Here is a 19,710-nt window from a genome sequence, read left to right as displayed (position 1 = left end):
GGGAATTTCTCTTGCAGACAAACCTTTGACTCACCCTGCTGCTGCCTTTTTGCCCCACAGCTATTTATCTTTCCATTGTCACTGAGGGTGAAATATGCATTTAGGGAGAGACAGAAGGTGGGTCTGATCCCTCTTTCTCCCTACCAAATGTCCTTCCTCTATTTCTAAAATGGGAATGATAATTCTTATATTCCCCCAACCTTATGAAACTGCAACCCCTCATGAAAGAAGACGAATTGTTAGAATCTGTTAAAATCCTCTGCAAGCTTCAGTATCATCACACCCACAGAATCATAATACTTTAAACCTGGATGGCATCTTTAAAGTGATATAGCAGTGAAATCTCACTTTACAGATAGGGAAACTGGCCTGAACTCATACAGATAATGCTGGGATGAAAACTCAAATATCCTGATATTTAGTGTAGGAAATGCAACAGAAATTAGGATCTTAAATGTCACCAACATTTGTTATTTCAGGGGAAATTCCCAGGTAAGCCTTATGCAAGACACAGGTAAATGTTTCCTGACAGTAAGACTATTCAGCCAAGACAGACAAATCCCTACAAGTGTGGTCTGCCTACTACCACAGATAATCATAATTCTGGTTTGTCTCAGAGTTCTAGTTCTTTTTATTTATCCCCTACTAACCCTCAATATCATTTCATTTCCCTGCCCCTTAATTTTCCCTTCTAGTCACTTACCATCAGTATCTTTCCCACTAAGTCCCAGTTTACCCTTTCCAAAGGAAGGTAATAGACAGGGGGAAACTTGAGATGTGCCTTCATCAATTTCTTTGGAACCCAACACAATCTCCACCCCCTTTACTTTGCCCAGTGTGGAGACAGTCTTGAATTTTTTTAAAATATTTTTTTATTTATTCATTTTTTAAAGATTTATTTATGTATGTATTATGTATGTATGTATGTATTTATACAAGGACCAGGGTACAGTCCAGATGCATGGGAGTGTTAGGGGAAAAGGATGTTCTGAGCTAATCCCATACAGGCTTTGTGGAACCCACCCCCACTCCAGACCAAAGCCATCAGGACATTGGGAAAGACAAATCCTGTCACCACCAAAGGGAAGGTGGCTGGAACCTGAGGGTGGAGTTAAACAGCCAGGTTGGGTCTAAAAACCAAACACGTGGGCCTTGGGGTCTCTTGCTCTGTCGCTCCCCTCCTGGCTTCATGGCTCCTGGCTTGCAGACAGCTCTCAGAGTGCCATTTGGGATTCCATTCGGTGGATCAGGTAGGACGCATTTAAAACTTTGTCTCCCATTTTTCTCCCTGAGCTGTACATTTCCTCATTTGCCCTTCCCTTGTAAATAAACCTTTTATTAACCTTCTGTGTGTGCCTGCAGTCCGTTTAAGCGCGTGGGTGAGGATCCACAGTCAGGCACCCCATTTTGTATCGGGGCTGCCCTATAACAGGAGGGTGAGAGAATTTACCAGAGACAGAGCAGGGAACAGAACAGGCAGACTGATGAAATACACTGCTGAGAGGAGCAGCAGGCACGACAAGAGAGGTCTGCTGCGCCATGTGGGACCCTCGCCGGCCGATGGGAATCGAACCAGCGCTGCAGAGGCTGCAGAGGCTGCAGAGGCTGCAGAGGCTGCAGAGGCTGCGGGCAGCTTCACAGCATGGCACTCAACTGCCTGAGCCACCAGGGGAGGCCCAACAGTCTTGAATTTTAAGTCCTATCTGTCCCAGCTGGGTGGGGTAGCTGCTTGCAGTCACGTGGAAGTTGTGAATCAAAAGGAGGAATGCAGTTTTCAGTTCTGGGAAAAGGACTTGGGAATAAGGAAAGTAAAACTCTTCCCTGTTTTTGTGGCCAGTGAGTGGGAGCACCCAGTTGAGAGTAGGTGGCATCTGGTCCTAGGACACACTGGGCTTGCAGCTGGAAATTTTAGTGCTATGAATCATAATAATTTGAATGAGAGTGGTAATCATTCATCGAGTGCTCATTATGTGCTATTGCTGTGCTGAGTGCCAGACATACTTGATCCTGTGTGGCAGGCGTTTAGTTAGCCTATTGATGGATATTTAGGTTATTGGGAGCATTTTGTTATTATAACTAGTGTCTTAGGGGCCTCCCTGGTGGTGCAGGCGGTTGAGCACAGTGCTGTGAAGCTGTCCACAGCTTCCAGAGCAGTGCTGGCCTTGGAGAAACCCACATGGCGAGCAGACCTCTCCTGTCTCGCCTGCTGCTCCCCTCAGCAGTGTATTTCATCATTCTGCCTGTTCTGTTCCCTGCTCTGTCTCTGGTGAATCCACTCACCTTCCCGCACATCTGGCCTATAACCCCGTTCTTGTATAAATAAAAATAAATCTTTAAAAAAATAATTTGTGTCTTATATAGACATTGCAATAAACAAGAACATCAGGAGGATAAAATCCTAAGGGAGGAGTTTTGAGTCCCAAGTGTACGTACTTTATTAATATGGAAAGAAACTACAAAATTACCTTCACAGAGGTGGTATTGTTACAGGGCAGGGAGAGGGGCACCCCAGACCCCGCAAACCTGCCTGCTCTAAATGGGTTCTTCCATCCACCGCATCAACACAAAACATATGAGACTTTTATGGGAAGGAACTTTAATACAATTTGGAAACAATACAGGAAAGGCAAAGAATCTAGTTTCTAAATCAAGCACCCAAAGTAACCTGTCCCTTCGTGGGTAAAAGTCCACCCAAGCAGGATTGGCTCAGAGTAAGGCCCCAAAGCCTGCCCCTAGTCTAAAGCACCTTCCAGTGGGGACCCATAGAAAAGGATCAGAAATAACCAGGCAATTCTGGAAGGAAAAGAGCAAAATCAAAATCAAGATAAAAGCCACCATTGTCACCTCCCCACGGGTCTCTCACCCACATCTGTGTCACCCAGTCCACGACCAAAAGGCAAGGGTAGTTTCTTCATGTGTCTCTCAGCTCCACGTGCCCCCTCCAGGTCTCCTTCTGGCTCCATCCTGCTTCTTTCCTTCCTTCCTCTGCCGCTTTTTCTCTCTCTGCTCAGCTCCACCCTCCCTTGGGTGGGGCAGGGAACCTGGAACCTCCCCCTTTCTGGGAGACCACCCTGTTACAGTATTAATGTATAGTTTCATCAGCAATATATGAACGTGTCTCTTCACACACATACTACTTCATTGAATAAGAGGATGCAATAGAATTACTTTTAATTCCTCCCTTCCCTAAAACAGCACATGCTCTGAAGCATATATAGGTGGGATTATGAGGGTGTTACTGGGTTGTACAATATAAACTGCAGGGTAAAACTGGTGTTTTTCTCATTGCCTTTTAAACACCTTTTATTTTTTTATTTTATTTTATTTTTTTAAATAGAGGCATGTTTATTTATTTATTTATTATATTTGTTTGTTTGTTTTGTTTATACATGCACTGGGTACAGTCAGAAGCACGGGAGGGTGAGAGAATTCACCAGAGCCAGAGTGGGGAGCAGAGCAGGCAGAAGGACTGAAGTACACTGCTGAGGGAGCAGCGGGTGGCAGGAGAGGTCTGCGCACCATGTGGGATCCTCCTCCGGTGGCCGGGGAGCAGCCGGGGATCGAACCGGCGCCGCAGGGGCCGCGGGCAGCTTCGCAACCCAGCGCTCAACCGCTGCGCCACCGGGGAGGCCCTTAAACACCTTTTAAACTGGTGTTTTTCTCATTGCCTTTTAGAAAAATGTGGTGGGTTTACCTGCCTTTGCCAAAAGCTGCTGCCTGTAGGCAGCCCCTCCCTCAGGCACCAGTCAGTTTAATTGTCCAGTCAAGAGGGATCATGGGAGGGGGAGGGGAAGACCCTAGAAGTGAATTTAAGGGAGCACAGGAGAGTTTCCCCAGGACCATAGACGCTGAGGCCTAGACTAGACTTGTGGCACTTCTGAAGAGAGAGAAGCCAAGGAGTTTTGCAGATACAAGGAGGCTGAGCCTACCTCTGGTCTTGTTGCTGTTGTTGCCTGGAGAGACCACCAAGGGCACCAGGCCTGGTGTCTGCTGAGCCGCTGTTGGAGTGGGCTAAGGGTTCACTGCCAAAGACCAGCCTCGGCAAAATGTCTTGTCAGGAGTCTCTGAAAGGATGAGACAGCATTGGCGAAACTTAGAGGCTGAGGGGAAGGGGGTGAGGTAGACACAGACACTCTTTTTTGGTGCAAGTCTCTCCTATTGAGGCACTCAGCAGGTCTTTATTTATTCATTTTTTTTGCAAGCAGTGAGATTACATTATCATATTCATAGAAGCAAAGCAGAAACAATCAGTGCATTCTTTTCCCACAGACTTTTGGCTCCTATATGCTCTCAGCAAGAAGGCAACATTCAAGGTTAATAGATAAAAAAAAAAAAAAACTAAACCTTACATTAAAACTCATTATTTCAGTTTAGACAATTACCTAAGACAGCTGATAGCTGTCATTACACCCCTATCAGCTAAAGCCTAAGCATCCAAAGACTCTTCTCATTTGTATGGCCTTCAGCTGGAGACCACCTGCTTTCTGGTTATCAGCTAACAGGGTTTTCTACCTAGAAACTTCTTAACACAATTCATTTAAAAACTTTCCTAAGAAACTTCTTAAAAAAGCAAAAGAAGGACTTACTATAATTGTTGTCCTGGGTTGCTTGTCAGGCATGTTCATGTATAACAAACTCTTTCCCATTGTCAGGCAGGCCAAATTTACAGTGTCCAATTTTTAAGCAAGTATCTCTTTGTGCCATTTACTTACAGTATTCTTAAACGTATAATTTATTGCCCAATGTACTTTCCAAGAAATTTTTCTTATATAACCAAGAACAAAAAACAAAGGGATGTCTATAGATTATAGATTAATCTTCAGCTCCATGGTGTGAGGCTCTTTGGAAATCTTTGGCACCACAGTATGAGGCCCTTTGAAAGTCTTCGACCCCACGGTGTGAGGCCCTTTTCTTAACTGCTTGCCAGTGTCTTATCTGGCTGGGGCAGCAAGGTCCCCCTGCAGTTCACCAAGAGCTGTTTGGATCATCTGCCATGGCCTCCTCGTGTTGCTGCTGTTGTCTGTTCCAGAGTTCAATGCTGTTCATTCTGATCTTCAAACTGTTACTGAGGGCTGCTGTGGTGTCATCTCACTGAGCCTGCCTGTTGGATCCTGGCCTGTTGCTTCCGGTTGCCATATGCTTCAGGCCCTTATTGGGAGGATGGCACCATCTTGGAACACTGTAGATACCCTGTGGTGTCTACAGCTGGTAGTGAGACTGCTGGCCATTTGAGGGCTTAGTAACTCTTTGTTTTCCCTGCTTATTAAATAAACCCATGATTGTTGTTCCCTAAACCTGAGTGGTCTTGCAATTGTGTGCGCAGATGAAGAACTCAGACAGTGATCTGTGCTCTGTTGGATACTGTCCTTGGATAGTGACAGTACGCATATAACCCTGCTTCAATGGAATTTGGCCAGAAGACCCAGGAATACCTGAGTTATGCCTTGTCAAATACGCTGGAACATATTCATATATCTGATAAGAGGCTAATATCTAAGATCTACAAAGAACTCAATTCAACAAGAAAATAGATATCCCAATGAAAAAATGCACAGATCTAAACTAGATTCTTCTCCATCATGAAAATGCATCAAAACTATAATAAGATACCATCTCATACCTGTGAGAATAGCCTAGATCAAAAAGAACAGAAACAAGTGTTGCTGAGGGTGTGGAGAAAAAAGAACTCTCATACATTGTTGGAGGGTATGTAGACTGGTCCAGCCCCTGCGCAAAATAAATATTCAAAATAGATCTACCAAAAGATCCAGTAATTCCACTTGTAGGTCTTTACCCAGAGAACACAAAATCACTAATTCAAAGGGATAAATGTGCTCCCATATTCATTAGGGCACTACTTACAACCAAGTTATAGAAACAACACAAGTGCCCAACAGAGGAGTGGATTTGTGACAACATGGATGGAACTGGAAGGATTTTGCAAGTGAAAAAGTCAGAAGGGGCCTCCCTGGTGGCACAAGGGGTTAAGACACAGCCCTATGAAGCTATCTGCAGCCTCTGCAGCACTAGTTCATGGAGCAGATCTTTCCTGACTCACCCGCTGCTCCCCTCAGCAGTGTATTTCAGTGGATCTGCCTGTTCTGTTCCCCACTCTGTCTCTGGTGAATCCTCTCACCCCCAAACCTCTGGCCTGTATCCCAGTTCTTACATGCATAAATAAATAAATCGTAAAAAAAAAGAAATAATCAGAACGAGAAAGAAAAATACAGGATTTTTTTTCTTATATAGACTATATAGACACAAAACAAAGCAACTGATGAAATTAAGCCAAGACAAACCCTAGAAATCCAACTGTAGAACGGAGAACACCAAAGGGGGAGGTAGAGGGGAGAGCAAAGGAGGGAGGGGCCCAGTGGCCATGGTGGAGGATTGCGGTGCTTTGTGGTGGGCCTGGTGTGGTAATTTAGTACACATGAAGAGTCGTGAACTTACATCTCTAAATCATATACAGTGTTGTCAACCAATACTACCTCAGTAAAACATAACACAATTAAAAATAACATAAAAACATTGAATAAATGAAAACAACTTATTGCGGGCCAAAAAAAATACTTTGTATGTTCATTTATATTATTTTTTATGACAACTTTTTGTCATACCAATAAATTTATCACCCAAACTAAAAGAGATAATTCTTCTTAGACTGTTAGAATTTACTTTTTGTGTGCCCAAACATCACAAAATACATTTCATTCTTCCTGCCATCCAGGAAGAATTTCCCGTCACTCCACCTACACTGTACATTCCTTTTTTTTTTCTTTTTTTTAAAGGTTTATTTATTTATGCATACAAGTACTGGGGTACATGCCAGAGGTATGTGTGTGTGGGGGGTGAGAGGATTCACCAGAGACAGAATGGGAGCAGAACAGGCAGATTGACCAAAATACACTGCTGAGGGGAGCAGCGGTTGAGTTAGGAGAAGTTTGCTACACCATGTGTGTACCTCCCTGACTGGGGATTGAACTCCTGCTGCAGTGGCTGTGGACAGCTTCATAGGTAAGTAAATTATCTAGTGCCAATTAACAATTCCATAAAGGAATGAACCCCTTCCAAAGAGAAGACGGAATCAGTGCAATTTCTGTGTGGGTAAGATGCCGCTCCCCTCTCCCCCTGTGACCATGCAGGCATCTCTTTCCTAAACCTCCCATGTTCAGGGGCAGCTATTTCTGCCCCCTTGTCTCTGTGCAGGCGTCCTTTCATATCCTTTTTTTTTTTTTTTAATAATAATCCTGCCCTTTTGGATATAACAAGATGTCTCTGCCTCTTAGGGAAATTTGCTGTGTGCCACTGAAAGGGGAGGTCTGGTGAAACTATTCTTAGAGGTAACCCAAGGACCCCATTCTCTGAACCCAATACCTCTCCATACTGACATCATCAGCTACCCTAGAGGGAGACCTAGTGGTCAGGACAGGCCAGGGACAGAGCTAAATGATCTTAAGGGGATTCATAATAAAACATCTGCCTAGTTCTTCTAGGGCCACAGACTATTAGAGTGTTTTTTTTTTCCCCTTTTTTCTCCCAGCCCATTTCCACATACCTTAGCTACTGCCAGTGATCCTGCAGGTAAGTAATTCTTGAGTGAGTGGTATTGCACAACTTTATGAAAGTATTCTACCCAGCACCTGATGATGCATGACTCTTCCATTTTGATTGGCTATCAATGTGAGGAATTTCCAATCCTGGGGAGGCCAGAAATGTACCTATACTTTTCATGAATAATTTTTGCTTGAATAGGGCAAGCCCTATTCCAAAGAGATTGTTCATTTCCTCTTTTTTTTTTCTTCTTCTTCTGCAGAATGGAATCTGTGTGGGTGCCCTGTGTGGTGGCTTTGCTGGTGAATTTAATGAGGCTAGATCCTCTATGACTCAAGCACGACTGTCCAGGTAAGAAAAGGACTTTTTTCAGGTATATATGCAAGAGCTGGGGAGTGGGAGGGGTGCCTTTTTCTGTAGGCATCAGAGCAGATGGTCTCTCTGTAGACCACAGAGCAGACGGGAGGTGACCTCTGGCTTCTAAGAAAGTACTCTCGCCTTTGGCAGGAAGCATCCTTCCCCTTTTCGCCACACACAGTAAACCACTGGGTGAAGGGACTTCCCGTTTCAAGCCACAGATTCAAGTGGAAGGAGGCAGAAAGAACACTTTTATTATACTTTGGGTCCTTATTGCATCAATATCTGTCATGAACTACAAATAATAGAGACAGTCTGGGAATAGCTGCCTTTCTTCGGCCAGGAATTTGCTGTGATGATTGTGACTGTTTCTATATTCACCCATTTGGGGTCTACGTGGACAAAAGAAATTAGAAATGAAGGTTGTTTCTTTTCACATTATTTTTTTCCCTATTACATGATCAGAACTGTACTAACCAATTCTGAGAAATAAGAGAAGTTGAATGTACTATCACTGCTCCCAGGTTACCTTGTAAATATATTTATTAATGTTGTTTTTCTACTTGAGAATACCTATGCAAGCACCAAACAATATTATACTGTGAAATCATATTTATCAGCAGAAAATGGGATATAATATGCTAAAAACAGAAACCACTTTGAATGTTGAAGTCTCATTAAGGACAAAAGAGGAACAAACCTGGGTGGGAGAGGATCTCTATTCTTAGATATTAGAAACTTTTCTGAGCTTATAAATCTCATTAAGCAACATAAATGAAAACAGTCTAGCCCAGATGTTAAATCTGACACAGATCTGACTAAAAATAATAATTTTCTCTGATTAAGATTATAGAAGAAATAGAGAACTGGAGGTTAGAGCCTTATCTGCAGCTAGCTGTGACCTAGAGAAGGGAGGATGGAAAGAGGAAGGGAGCAGCCATCTTTCTATTCCCCTCAATGGCCCCTGCAGGAGTCTCTGAACTTTGAAAAGAAAACAAATTTCAACTCAGGGTCAGTAACAATTACCCTCCAATTTAAGAGCTATTTCTATAGGAAATCTCTCCTGATCAACCTGCTTTGTTCACCCACTTGAATGACTTATAAACAAAAGAAAGCTATTTCACACAGTGCTGAGGCTCCAGGTGTCAGCACTGTGGTCTTGTGGGGAAGGCTTTCTTCCTGGTTCATCATGGCCCTTCTCCTTGGCCTCACATGGTGCTGGGGTTTGGGGTCTTCTGAGGCTCTTTTATGAGTGCTGATGCCTTCAAGAGGCTCCATCCTCATGATATAAGCCGCTCCTAAGATCTCATCTGCTAATATCATCAACTTTAGGGGGTTAGGACTTCAATATATGAATTTGGGGGTATGGCACAAACATTGAGACCATAGTGAGCTGTGTGCTCTATGAGTAAGAATCACCCTTTTCTTACCTGTGAGGACTGGTTACATAACATGGGAAAATTAAATAACTATGAAAATATGAGATTAGGAAGGAGGTACATCATATGAGAATAACATAGCTCAAAACAATCACTGCTAATATTAGCAACATGCTTTGAACATAGAAAACCATAATGAATAATGGAGTTGGATTTTTAAAATTTCCTATTCAATGCAATATTTAATATAAAGGCCCCCATAGAAGGTTCAAGTTAACATCATATTCCCCATCATCATGTACTGCAACTACTAAAATTGTAGGCATTTTGCCAGTGATGATGATAATAATTTTGAAGCTGTGGATTAATATTATTTTACTTGTACCAACAAAGGTAAAGAGGTTACTACCTCTTTAGAGCCAACAGAGGGGATGAGGACTCTGGGTCAGAGTGCAAAGGCAAAGTGCAAAGGGAAATTGCTGGAGAAAACCCATAGAAGTAGAAGGTGAAGGGAGCTTATTTCACACATAAGATGTACCTACTCTGCATCTCTGTCCCATTGTTAGGGGAAAGGATGTCCTGAGCTAAATCCACACAGGCTTTGTGGACTCTACCCCACTCCAGACCAAAGCCACCAAGACATTGGAGAGACAAATCCCATCACCACCAAAGGGAAGGTTGCTGGGACCTGAGGGTGGGGTTAAGCAGCCAGGTTTGGTATAAGACCAGACACGTGGGCATTGGGGGGTTCCCTTTTCTGGCTCTCCGCCAGCTCGCAGCGTCTGGCCAGCTCTGAGAGTGACTTTGGATTTCCAGGTCGGCAGATCGGGTAGGACTCATTAAAGACTTTATTTCCCTATTTTCTCCCTGAGTTGTACATTTTCTCATTTCCCTTTCCCTTGTAAATAAACCTTTTATTAACCTTTTGCGTGTGCCTGCAGTGGAGTATTAATAAGTCCCTTTTAAGCGCGTGGGTTAGGACCCACAGCCAGGCAACCCATTTTATATCGGGGCTGCTCGGTTACACCATCTCTACCGCCTCTCCACTCCAGAAGAAATACAAAGAATTAAGCTGCTAAGGGCAAAACACTGCAGTTATTTCATATGGGTCTGAGTCTTTTTGACTTCATAAGACAGGGAGTCAAAACCTTGGGTTCTGAAAGCTCAGCTTAGAGAAACTAGCAGTGTCTGCAAGACACAAATGGACAAGAGATACTTGGTGATTAAATGCGTGAGAACAGGTTGGCTGTATCTTGAGACTATCTTGCTTCTCTGGGTTACATGTCTGTCGTTTTGTCGGCCTGATCATGGGCCTCAGGCTTTTTCATTATGGCTGTGTCTTACCTAAGAGGAACCAGAGTGGGGAGCAGGTAGACGAGGCCATTTTGCCTATCACAAGGCCTCTCAACTCCACATCGTCTGGTATTATTTACCAGGAATGGGTTTACTAATGGTGGGACTGATTTACAGTCCATTTTTGGTTTTCCAGATTTTGTGACTCAGGCAAAGGCTTACTTCTACTTCACCAAAGGACGGCAAAGGTGCAGTTTGTGGTCAGATTCATCTTCAATTTGGAAGAGTATGCACGCTTTGACAGTGACATGGTGGTGTTTGTGGCACTGACAGAGCTGGGAAGCCCGGTGCTGAGCTGAGGAATAGTCGGCCAGATATACTGGAGAGGAGCAGGGCTTCTGTGGATGCTCTCTGCAGATGCAACTACTGGCCGGGGGCGTCCTTCACTGTGGGGAAAAGAGGTGAGGTGGAAGGGGAGGTCTGGGGCTTCAGGAATCTCCCCAAGCCAACCTGGTCATGGCTTTTTCCCCTTCTGACAGTTTCCTGCTTCAGGAAGTTTATGAGCTGGTTTCTGTCCCGACATGACTCACCCAATACCTCACAGGTCGGGTCACAGTGGTCTTGGTTCCAGCCTTCAAGGTCCACAGGGATTGTAAGGGCTCATGGGCCCTCAATTAGAAAGTGTCATTGTAGGAGTGTCTGGGAAGGCTGACTCCTTGGGGCATTAACATACTCCATTTCTGAGTCTTGGGGCTGAGACTTCCCCACATTTCTAATTTCTACTTGGGTGATCTGGGAAGGAGATTAGGGGCAGAGACCATCTCTGAAGCAACTCCTATCTCTGCTTGGTGGTTTTCTGCTGCGGACCAGCCCAGCGGCGGCGGGAGATCGAGACAGTCTCAGGGTTGAGTGAGAACGAGCAAAAGGTGGTCGAAGGAATTAGGGCGAGGGACAAGAATGACACACAGACACACTCAAGGGAGAGTGAAAATCTGAGTGCAATTTATTAAAATCAACCTTCTCTTCTTATACATTTCTGTGACAATTACCTAAGATTATTTTTCACAGTTTGTGGTAAATCATACATCAGATATGCAGTGAAACATAGCAAAATTATTACATATTGTTTTTCACCTAAATTCCATTTAAGTACAATTATCGATGAATCAAGCACTTACTGTAATTTACTCAGAGGAGGTCTTTGTTATCCTAACCTTAACTTAAATATTACCTACATGATTTTTATTATGATCTTGTTTCATATATTTATCATAACATTAGTTTTTAATTACCACATACTATTATTTGTTATTAGCATTACTATAAAACACAATGATTACTTTTTCTTGGTTATATATTTAAGCATGTTCTAAAAGCAGCTAAACCAGTTTAAAGCACACAGCTGGGCAGTGCAGCCCAGGGCTATTGAATTGTAAGTTAAAGATTAACGGTGTGTGTCTCAGTGTTTTCAGGCAGTGTTTGTTGGTTGCTTATGGCGCCGATGCACAGCAATCCTTTCCTGTAACATCAGAGGGGGTCTTTTCTGCTTAACATGAACGCCAAAGTTTATTATGCTGAATCCCCTCGGGGACTGCGCCTGTCTTAGGTCGTCAGGAGTCACAGACATGAGGCTGGCCAGTGCCTTCTTTAGTCTGCCCCCGATCTTACCCGTCATTGACTGTCCAGTCCAGCGCACAGGGGAAGGGGGTCTTATGTACTCTATTTGTGAGCATCCACAGTACAGCCACTCTTTATTTCATCCAATTACTGGCGATCAATGGTGGCAACAGTGGTATTGCCAGCCATGGAGGCAGGAACCGCCACAGTTTTCATTCACAATGTCTCATTTTTCTAGAGCAACCAGAGGTGACAGTGTACCCCAAGTGTACCCCAACCCTGCGGCACCATAACCTGCTGCTCTGCTCTGTAACGGGATTCTATCCAGGGCACATCCAGGTCAGGTGGTTCCGGAACGGGGGAGAGGCGAGTGAGGGGTTCACGCCCACCAGCCTCATTAGGAAGGTCCAGTCCTGGACCTTTCAGACAACAGTGATATTGGAAATGACTCCTGAGCTTGGGGACGTCTACACCTGCCTTGTTGAGCATCCCAGCCTACTGAGCCCTGTATCTGTGGAGTGGAGTGAGGATGGCTCCATGTACTCAGGGCCTGACTTAGGGTCATAGTTCCCCAACGTGGACCCACATTCCCTCCATGTTCTTCTCACTCACAATGCTATTCTTCTTCCCCTGATCTGAGAGAGTCAGAATTCAGAGTTTTTGGGTTTGGGTGGGAGGAAACTTGTCCGGTATTTATCCTTGTATCTTCCCAAAATTGAGGTTGTCACCTCATCACTTACTTCTGTGTTGGGAACTAGCATCCTTTAATACTTGGTCTTGGTATTTAGGGGACATTCTTAGGGGCATTAAGAAGCAGTAATAGAAAGTGGTTGCAAATTGGGTGCAAATCTTGGCTTGAAAATAACCATTTCTAAATGTATGTTTTATTTTTAGACAGCATTGGAATGGTGTCCAGCACAGGCTCTGGATTTCAGTGAAGTGCAGCAAATATTGGAAGCTTTCTCCTATTTTAAGACCTGTTTCCGATAGGAGCTCAGTCTGAATACTCTTGGCGAAAGATGCTGACTGGAGGTGCAGTCTTCCTACTTGGCTAGTCCTTCTTCTGGTGGGGACCGTCATCCACCTCAGGGCATGGAAAGGTAATGAGCCTCTGAGGGGCCTCTCCACCTACTTCGTGGCTTCCCCCACTTTCCACTTTTCCCAACATCAAAAGGGGGAGGCAGGGAAGGCTGATAGAGCTCCTAAGGGTCACAATGATAGTCTTTATTTTATTGAGGTAACATTGGTTTATTGTGATTCACAGGTACAGGATCACCCCACTTCAGATATGTCAACCCTCACACCCACCACCACGGCACCCATAGTCCTCCACGAGAGTATCTCGGGCCCCCTCCCTGCTTTGCTCTCCACCCTCCCTTATCCATCCTGTAGCCTTAATTCTACCAGGCATAGTTTTTCTGAAGCCAAAAGCATCCAGGAGCTAAGTAGAAACTGAGTTCTGATATTGCAGGCCCCCTCTGCCCCCTCAGCCTAATCGCAGCTTTGGGGCCTAATTGGGACATTGTCTTTCTTTCTTCTTTTATTCCAGGATACATGGAGACTCAGCTGTCTAGTTATCAGGTAATGCCTCCTTCCTTGTCCTTGGGTGGAAGGCTAATCTCCCAATATTTTGTCCAGCAGGGGATATGTGGGGACAATATGTAGGGGTGGCTCTGTCTGCAGGGTCCCTGGAATGGGAAGTGAGGTCCCTCAAGAAACCTTTGTTACTGTCCCTGCAGGTATACAGAGCTGTTCTCCTGCCACAGGCATGTGAAGACCTGAGTGGAGCCTGGCTCCTGGATTCTGAAGCAGCACCAGGTGTCTGGGTCTTGGACTAGGCAGAGGACATTGATGAGGTTGATGTTCCAGGGGCTTCTTTCTGTCAGAGTGGGGAACAGTCCTGAATGATTCTAGAGTTCTGTGTCCTGAGGTCATCAATTTCTTACCCACTTCCCTTCTCCCTCCTGCTTGGGTAGGTCATCAGGCCCCATTCCAAGACCAGAGTCCAGAAATTCCCCTAAGACTTAATTCCTTCCAGCTCCAAATTGTTTACTTTCCAGCCCTAATTCTGCAGGCTGTTACCCTGTCTTTCTCTCTGTTAGCTGCGGTCTTCTAAGTGATCGAAGCCAAATGTGCAGTTACTTAAAAGAAAAACAACAAAACCTTTCTAGTTGTAAAATAAAATGGATAGAGATAACCACACCAAATGGATACTTGAATTAATTATTATCATTTTTTGGACTTTTTTTTCAAACTGTATTAACATTAATTTATTTCCTTCATTTCCAGATAAAGAAACTCAGTTTCAGAGAACTTAGGTTGTTTGGAAAAAAATAGGACCTATAAATACAGATCCACAATGTATTACCTCTCTGGATTTTTTTTTTTGTGTGTGTGTTATTGTTTATTGACGTAGCATTGGTTGTTAGCAGCGTATGTGATTCAGAGGTGTGGATCACACCTGCTCAGGTGTATGTTCCAAACCACCACAGCACCCATTGTCCTCCAGCTGATCACTAGATCATTTTTAAAAATTCCGTAAGTTTTTTTCATAATTTTAAATTTTTAAAAAATTTCATAATTTGAGAAAAATTTTTTTTTTTATTGAGCAAATGTTTCTTTACATTGTTGTTTGTGTTTTGGAAGTGTAGGGTCCCCCCTGGAGGCTGGGAGCACAATGGCAGATGGTGGTGGACTATGGCTGCTTTTGGGGGCCACTGTGGTAATATCACTGGAAATGGGGAGCCTATTATTTAAAAAGAAAAAGATCTATTTATTTATGCATATAAGAACTGGGGTGTAGGCCAGAGGTGCGGGCTGGGGAGGGGGCGGTGGGAGGATTCACCAGAGACAGAGCGGGGAACAGAACAGGCAGACTGACTGAAATACACTGCTGAGGGGAGCAGTGGGCGAGACAAGAGAGGTCTGCTGTGCCATATGGCTTCAAAATGAATTATTTAAGGCCAAAACTTCAGTAATTAACCCTCAGGTCAAGGAATTAGGCCTGTATAGCCACTGCAGAAATCTCCTTGTGCTTCAGGCCAATCAAATCCTCTCCCTTCTTCCAAATGGAATCATAGATTGATTGTTACAGCGACCACTTTCTTTTTTGGTATTTTTAGTCTGTTCATTTAAATATGAATTCTGGACACTCTTGCTTAGTTGTCTTTTATGTCTCTTATACTTGTTTCTCCTCCACCCTTTCATTTGAAAAACCTCAACTATTTGACCTGCAGTGTTTTCCAGGGTCTGGAATTTGCAGATTACACTCATCTGGTGCAGTCTGACAAGACCCTGTGTTCTCTGCATTTCCTGTGAGTTGTGCCCTGGATTCAGAGGCTGGATCAGACTTAGATTTGGTCCCTTTGTTAGCTGGTGCTGGTGTGGTTTTTTAACCATGAGCTCTGTTCAGTCACTATTTCTCTGATGCCAATAACCACTGATGCTTGTCCTCAAGGTCCTTTAATTTTGGGGGATTGAAAAATGGGATATTCTAATTTTATCATTCCATGTTTATTTATATGCCTTATTGCTTTATAAAGAGACATTTCCCTTCATTTACTAGGGGTTACCAATGGCACGGTGGTGAGAAAGAATATTTCTCTTTTCCTCTATTTACTAGTGTCCAAATAATTTTTTACCTATTATCCAAAGGTGTGAAATTAGATTTACTTTTTACTTTTTATATTATTATAAACTCAAGGATTAAATGTAGTTGGGGCCTCCCGTGGTGGCACAGGTGGTTGAAAACTGCGCTGTGAAGCTGTCCACAGCCTCTGCAGTGCAGGTTCAATCCTGGCCGGCAGGTGAGGGTCCCACATGGCGCGCAGACCTCTCCTGCCGCCCGCTGCTCCCCTCAGCAGTGTGTTTCGTCAGCGTGCCTGGCTGTTCCCCACTCTGGCTCTGGTGAATTCTCTCACCCTCCTGCGCATCTGCCTGTACTCTGGTTCTTGAATCAATCAATCAATCAATCTTAAAAAAATAAACGTAACTGATGGATTTATCCATGTTAAAGTTCAAATGTTTCATTTTTGGTGAACGGAAACTTCCTCAAGTGACTCCAGTATTCTTTGACACAACCTTTTGAGAACTCCTTTGTTATCTGTTCTGACAAAATGTTCCAGGTTCATTCTGTATATTTCCTGCCAGACCTGGACTCAGTCATTTTTTCAGAAAGCCCTGGTTTACTTTAATGGAAAATGCCATTTTTTTTTTTTATTTTTTTTAAATAATAAATTTTATTTTTATATTCCCCATACAATTGCAAACGCCCCATTCTGACCCCAATCCCTCCCCTCCTGCCCCCCAAGAAAAAGTGTCTCTGGTTCATAGTTTTTTGTTGACTTTGATTTTCACTTTCTTATAGTTATTCATTTTCCTGGTCCCTTATTTAAGTTTTCTAGATTCCTGCTATGAGTGAGACCATCCGGTATTTTTCTTTTTCTTTTGGCTTATTTCGCTGAGCATGATCCCTTCCAACGCCATCCATGTTGCTGCAAATTGCATGTGTTTATCTTTTTTGAATGCTGAGTAATATTCCATGGTGTATATGTACCACATCTTCTTGATCCAGTCATCTATTTTTGGGCATTTGGGCTGTTTCCAAAGCTTAGCTATTGTAAATAGTGCTGCTATAAACATGGGGTGCAGGTGCTCTTTAGAATTGATGTTTCTGTGTTCTTTGGGTAAATACCTAGGAGTGGAATTGCTGGATCATATGGAAGCTCTATGTTTAGTAGGTCCAGAAATCTCCACACAACTCTCCATAGTGGTTGGACCAGTTTGCACTCCGACCAACAATGCAGAAGAGTTCCTTTTTCTCCACATCCTCGCCAACATTTGTTGTTGCTAGTTTTTTAATATGTGCCATTCTCACTGGTGTGAGATGGTATCTCATGGTAGTTTTGATTTGCATTTCCCTGATTACAAGTGATGTTGAACATTTTTTCATATGTCTGTTGGCCATTTGCATTTCCTCTTCAGAGAAGTTTCTTTTTAGTTCTTCTGCCCATTTTTGACTGGATTATTTTCTTTGTTGTTGCTGAGTCTCATCAGCTCTTTGCAGATTTTTGTGATCAGTCCTTTATCATTGGGTGCAAAAATGTTCTCCCAGTTGGTGGGGTTTCTCTTTGTTTTTGTTATTGTCTCTTTTGCTGTGCAGAAGCTCTTTAATTTGATGTAGTCCCAGCTGTTTATCTTTGCCTTCACTATCACTGCTTTGGGTGATGTGTCTGTAAAGATGTCTTTGATGTGCAAATCCCGTAGTGTTTCGCCTATATTTCCTTCTATGTATTTTATGGTTTCAGGTCTTATGTCTAGTTCTTTAATCCATTTTGAGTTGATTTTTGTGTATGGTGTGAGGTAGTGGTCAAGCTTCATTCTTTTGCATGTAGCGACCCAGTTTTCCCAGCACCATTTATTGAACAAACTTTCTTTGCTCCAATGCATAGTCTTTGCTCCTTTGTCAAAGATTAGTTGACCATAAATCTGTGGGTTTATTTTTGGATTTTCTATTCGATTCCATTGGTCTGTATGTCTGTTCTTGTTCCAATACCATGCAGTTTTGATGATTATGGCTTTGTAGTATAGTTTGAAGTCTGGGAGTGGTGATGCCTCCATTCCCTTCTTTCTTTTTCAGGAGAGCTTTGGCTATTTGGGGTTTTTTTGTGATTCCATATGAATTTCATCAATAATTGTTCTATTTCTTTGAGAATGACATTGAAATTTTGATTGGAATAGCATTGAATCTGTATATTGCTTTTGGTAGGATGGCCATTTTAATAATGTTTATTCTTCCAATCCATGAGCAGGGGATGTCTTTCCATTTCTTTGTGTCTTCTTCTATTTCTTTTAACAGTGTTTTATAGTTTTCTTTGTATAGGTCCTTTACCTCTTTTGTTAGATTTATTCCCAATATTTGATTTTTTTGTTTCGATAATAAAAGGGATGGTTTTTTTGATTTCTTCTTCTTCAGATTTATTGTTTGTGTATAGGAAGGCTACTGACTTTTGCGTGTTGATTTGTATCCTGCCACTTTACTGAATTGATTGATGAGTTGAATTAGTTTTTCTGTGGAGATTTTGGGGTTCTCTATGTATATTATCATATCATCTGCAAATAGTGATAGTTTGACTTCTTCTTTTCCTATTTGGATTCCTTGTATGTCTTTCTCTTGTCTTATTGCTCTGGCTAGGACTTCCAGTATTATATTGAAAAGCAGTGGTGAGAGTGGACATCCTTGTCTTGTTCCAGATCTTAATGGAATTGCTTTCAGCTTTTCACCATTGAGAATGATACTGGCTGTTGGCTTGTCATAGATGGCCTTTATGATGTTGAGGTATGTTCCTTGTATCCCAAGAATTTCAAGGGCTTTTATCATGAATGGGTGTTGCACTTTGTCAAAAGCTTTCTCAGCATCTATTGATATTATCATCTGGTTTTTATATTTCTTTTTTTGATGTGTTGGATAACGTTGATTGATTTTCTGATGTTAAACCATCCTTGTTGTCCCTGGAATGAATCCTACTTGGTCGTGGTGAATTATCTTATGGATACATTGTTGGATTCTGATAGCTAAAATTTTATTGAGGATTTTTGGATCAGTGTTCATTAGGGAGATTGGCCTGTAGTTTTCCTTTTTTGTGTTGTCCTTATTCGGTTTTGGTATTAGTGTAATGTTGGCTTCATAGAACGTGTTTGGTATTGTCCCTTCCTTCTCAATTTTTTGGAAGAGTTTGTGAAGGATAGGCACTAATTCGTCTCTGAATCTTTGGTAGAATTCATTTGTAAATCCATCAGGTCCTGGGCTTTTGCTTTTGGGGAGGTTTTTGATTACCATTTCAATTTCGCTGCTTGTAATTGGTCTGTTTAGGTGTTCTATTTCTTCTTTATCTAGCTTTGGGTTGAATTTGTCCCATCTCCTCTAGATTGTTGAACTTGTTTCCATATAACTGTTCACAGTAGTTACTGATTATTCTTTTGATTTCTGCTGTGTCCGTTGTGATTTCTCCTCTTTCATTTTATGATCCTGTTTATTTGTGCTTTCTCCTTTTTTCCTTTGTGAGCCTGGCTAGGGGTTTGTCTATTTTATTGATTTTTTTCAAAGAACCAGCTCTTGGTTTCATTGATCTTTTGGATTGTTTTTTTAGTTTCAATTTCATTTATTTCTGCTTTGGTTTTTATTATTTCTTTTCTTCTACTGGTTTGGGGTTTTTTTGTTGTTCTTTTTCTAGATCTCTGGCTTCGAGATTAGGTTGTTTCTTTGAGTTCTTTCTTGTTTCTTGATGTGAGCTTCTATTGCTATATATTTCCTCTTATTACTGCTTTTGCTGCATCCCATACATTTAGGATATTAGTGTCCTCCTTGTCATTCAATTCAAAGAAATTTTAATTTCTTCTTTGATCTCCTCGTTAGTCCAGTGGTCTTCCAGTAGTGTGGTTTTTAATCTCCATGAGGTAGGATAGTTCCTTGCCTTCTTTTTATGGTTTTATTTCTAGTTTGATGCCTTTT

At 42.5% G+C, this 19,710-nt stretch overlaps 1 pseudogene; it reads left to right on the top strand.

The window, feature by feature from the left end:
* The first annotated feature begins 7,817 nt into the window (after positions 1-7,817).
* LOC119251133 (HLA class II histocompatibility antigen, DO beta chain-like) lies at positions 7,818-14,038 on the top strand (annotated as a pseudogene).
* The last annotated feature ends 5,672 nt before the right edge of the window (positions 14,039-19,710 follow it).

Source organism: Talpa occidentalis, unplaced genomic scaffold, assembly GCF_014898055.3.
Source record: "Talpa occidentalis isolate TD23 unplaced genomic scaffold, MPIMG_talOcc4v2.1 talOcc4.2, whole genome shotgun sequence".
Classification (NCBI taxonomy): Eukaryota; Metazoa; Chordata; class Mammalia; order Eulipotyphla; family Talpidae; genus Talpa; species Talpa occidentalis.
Note: the sequence above shows the minus strand (reverse complement) of the source record. Positions and strands in the feature narration are given on the sequence as shown.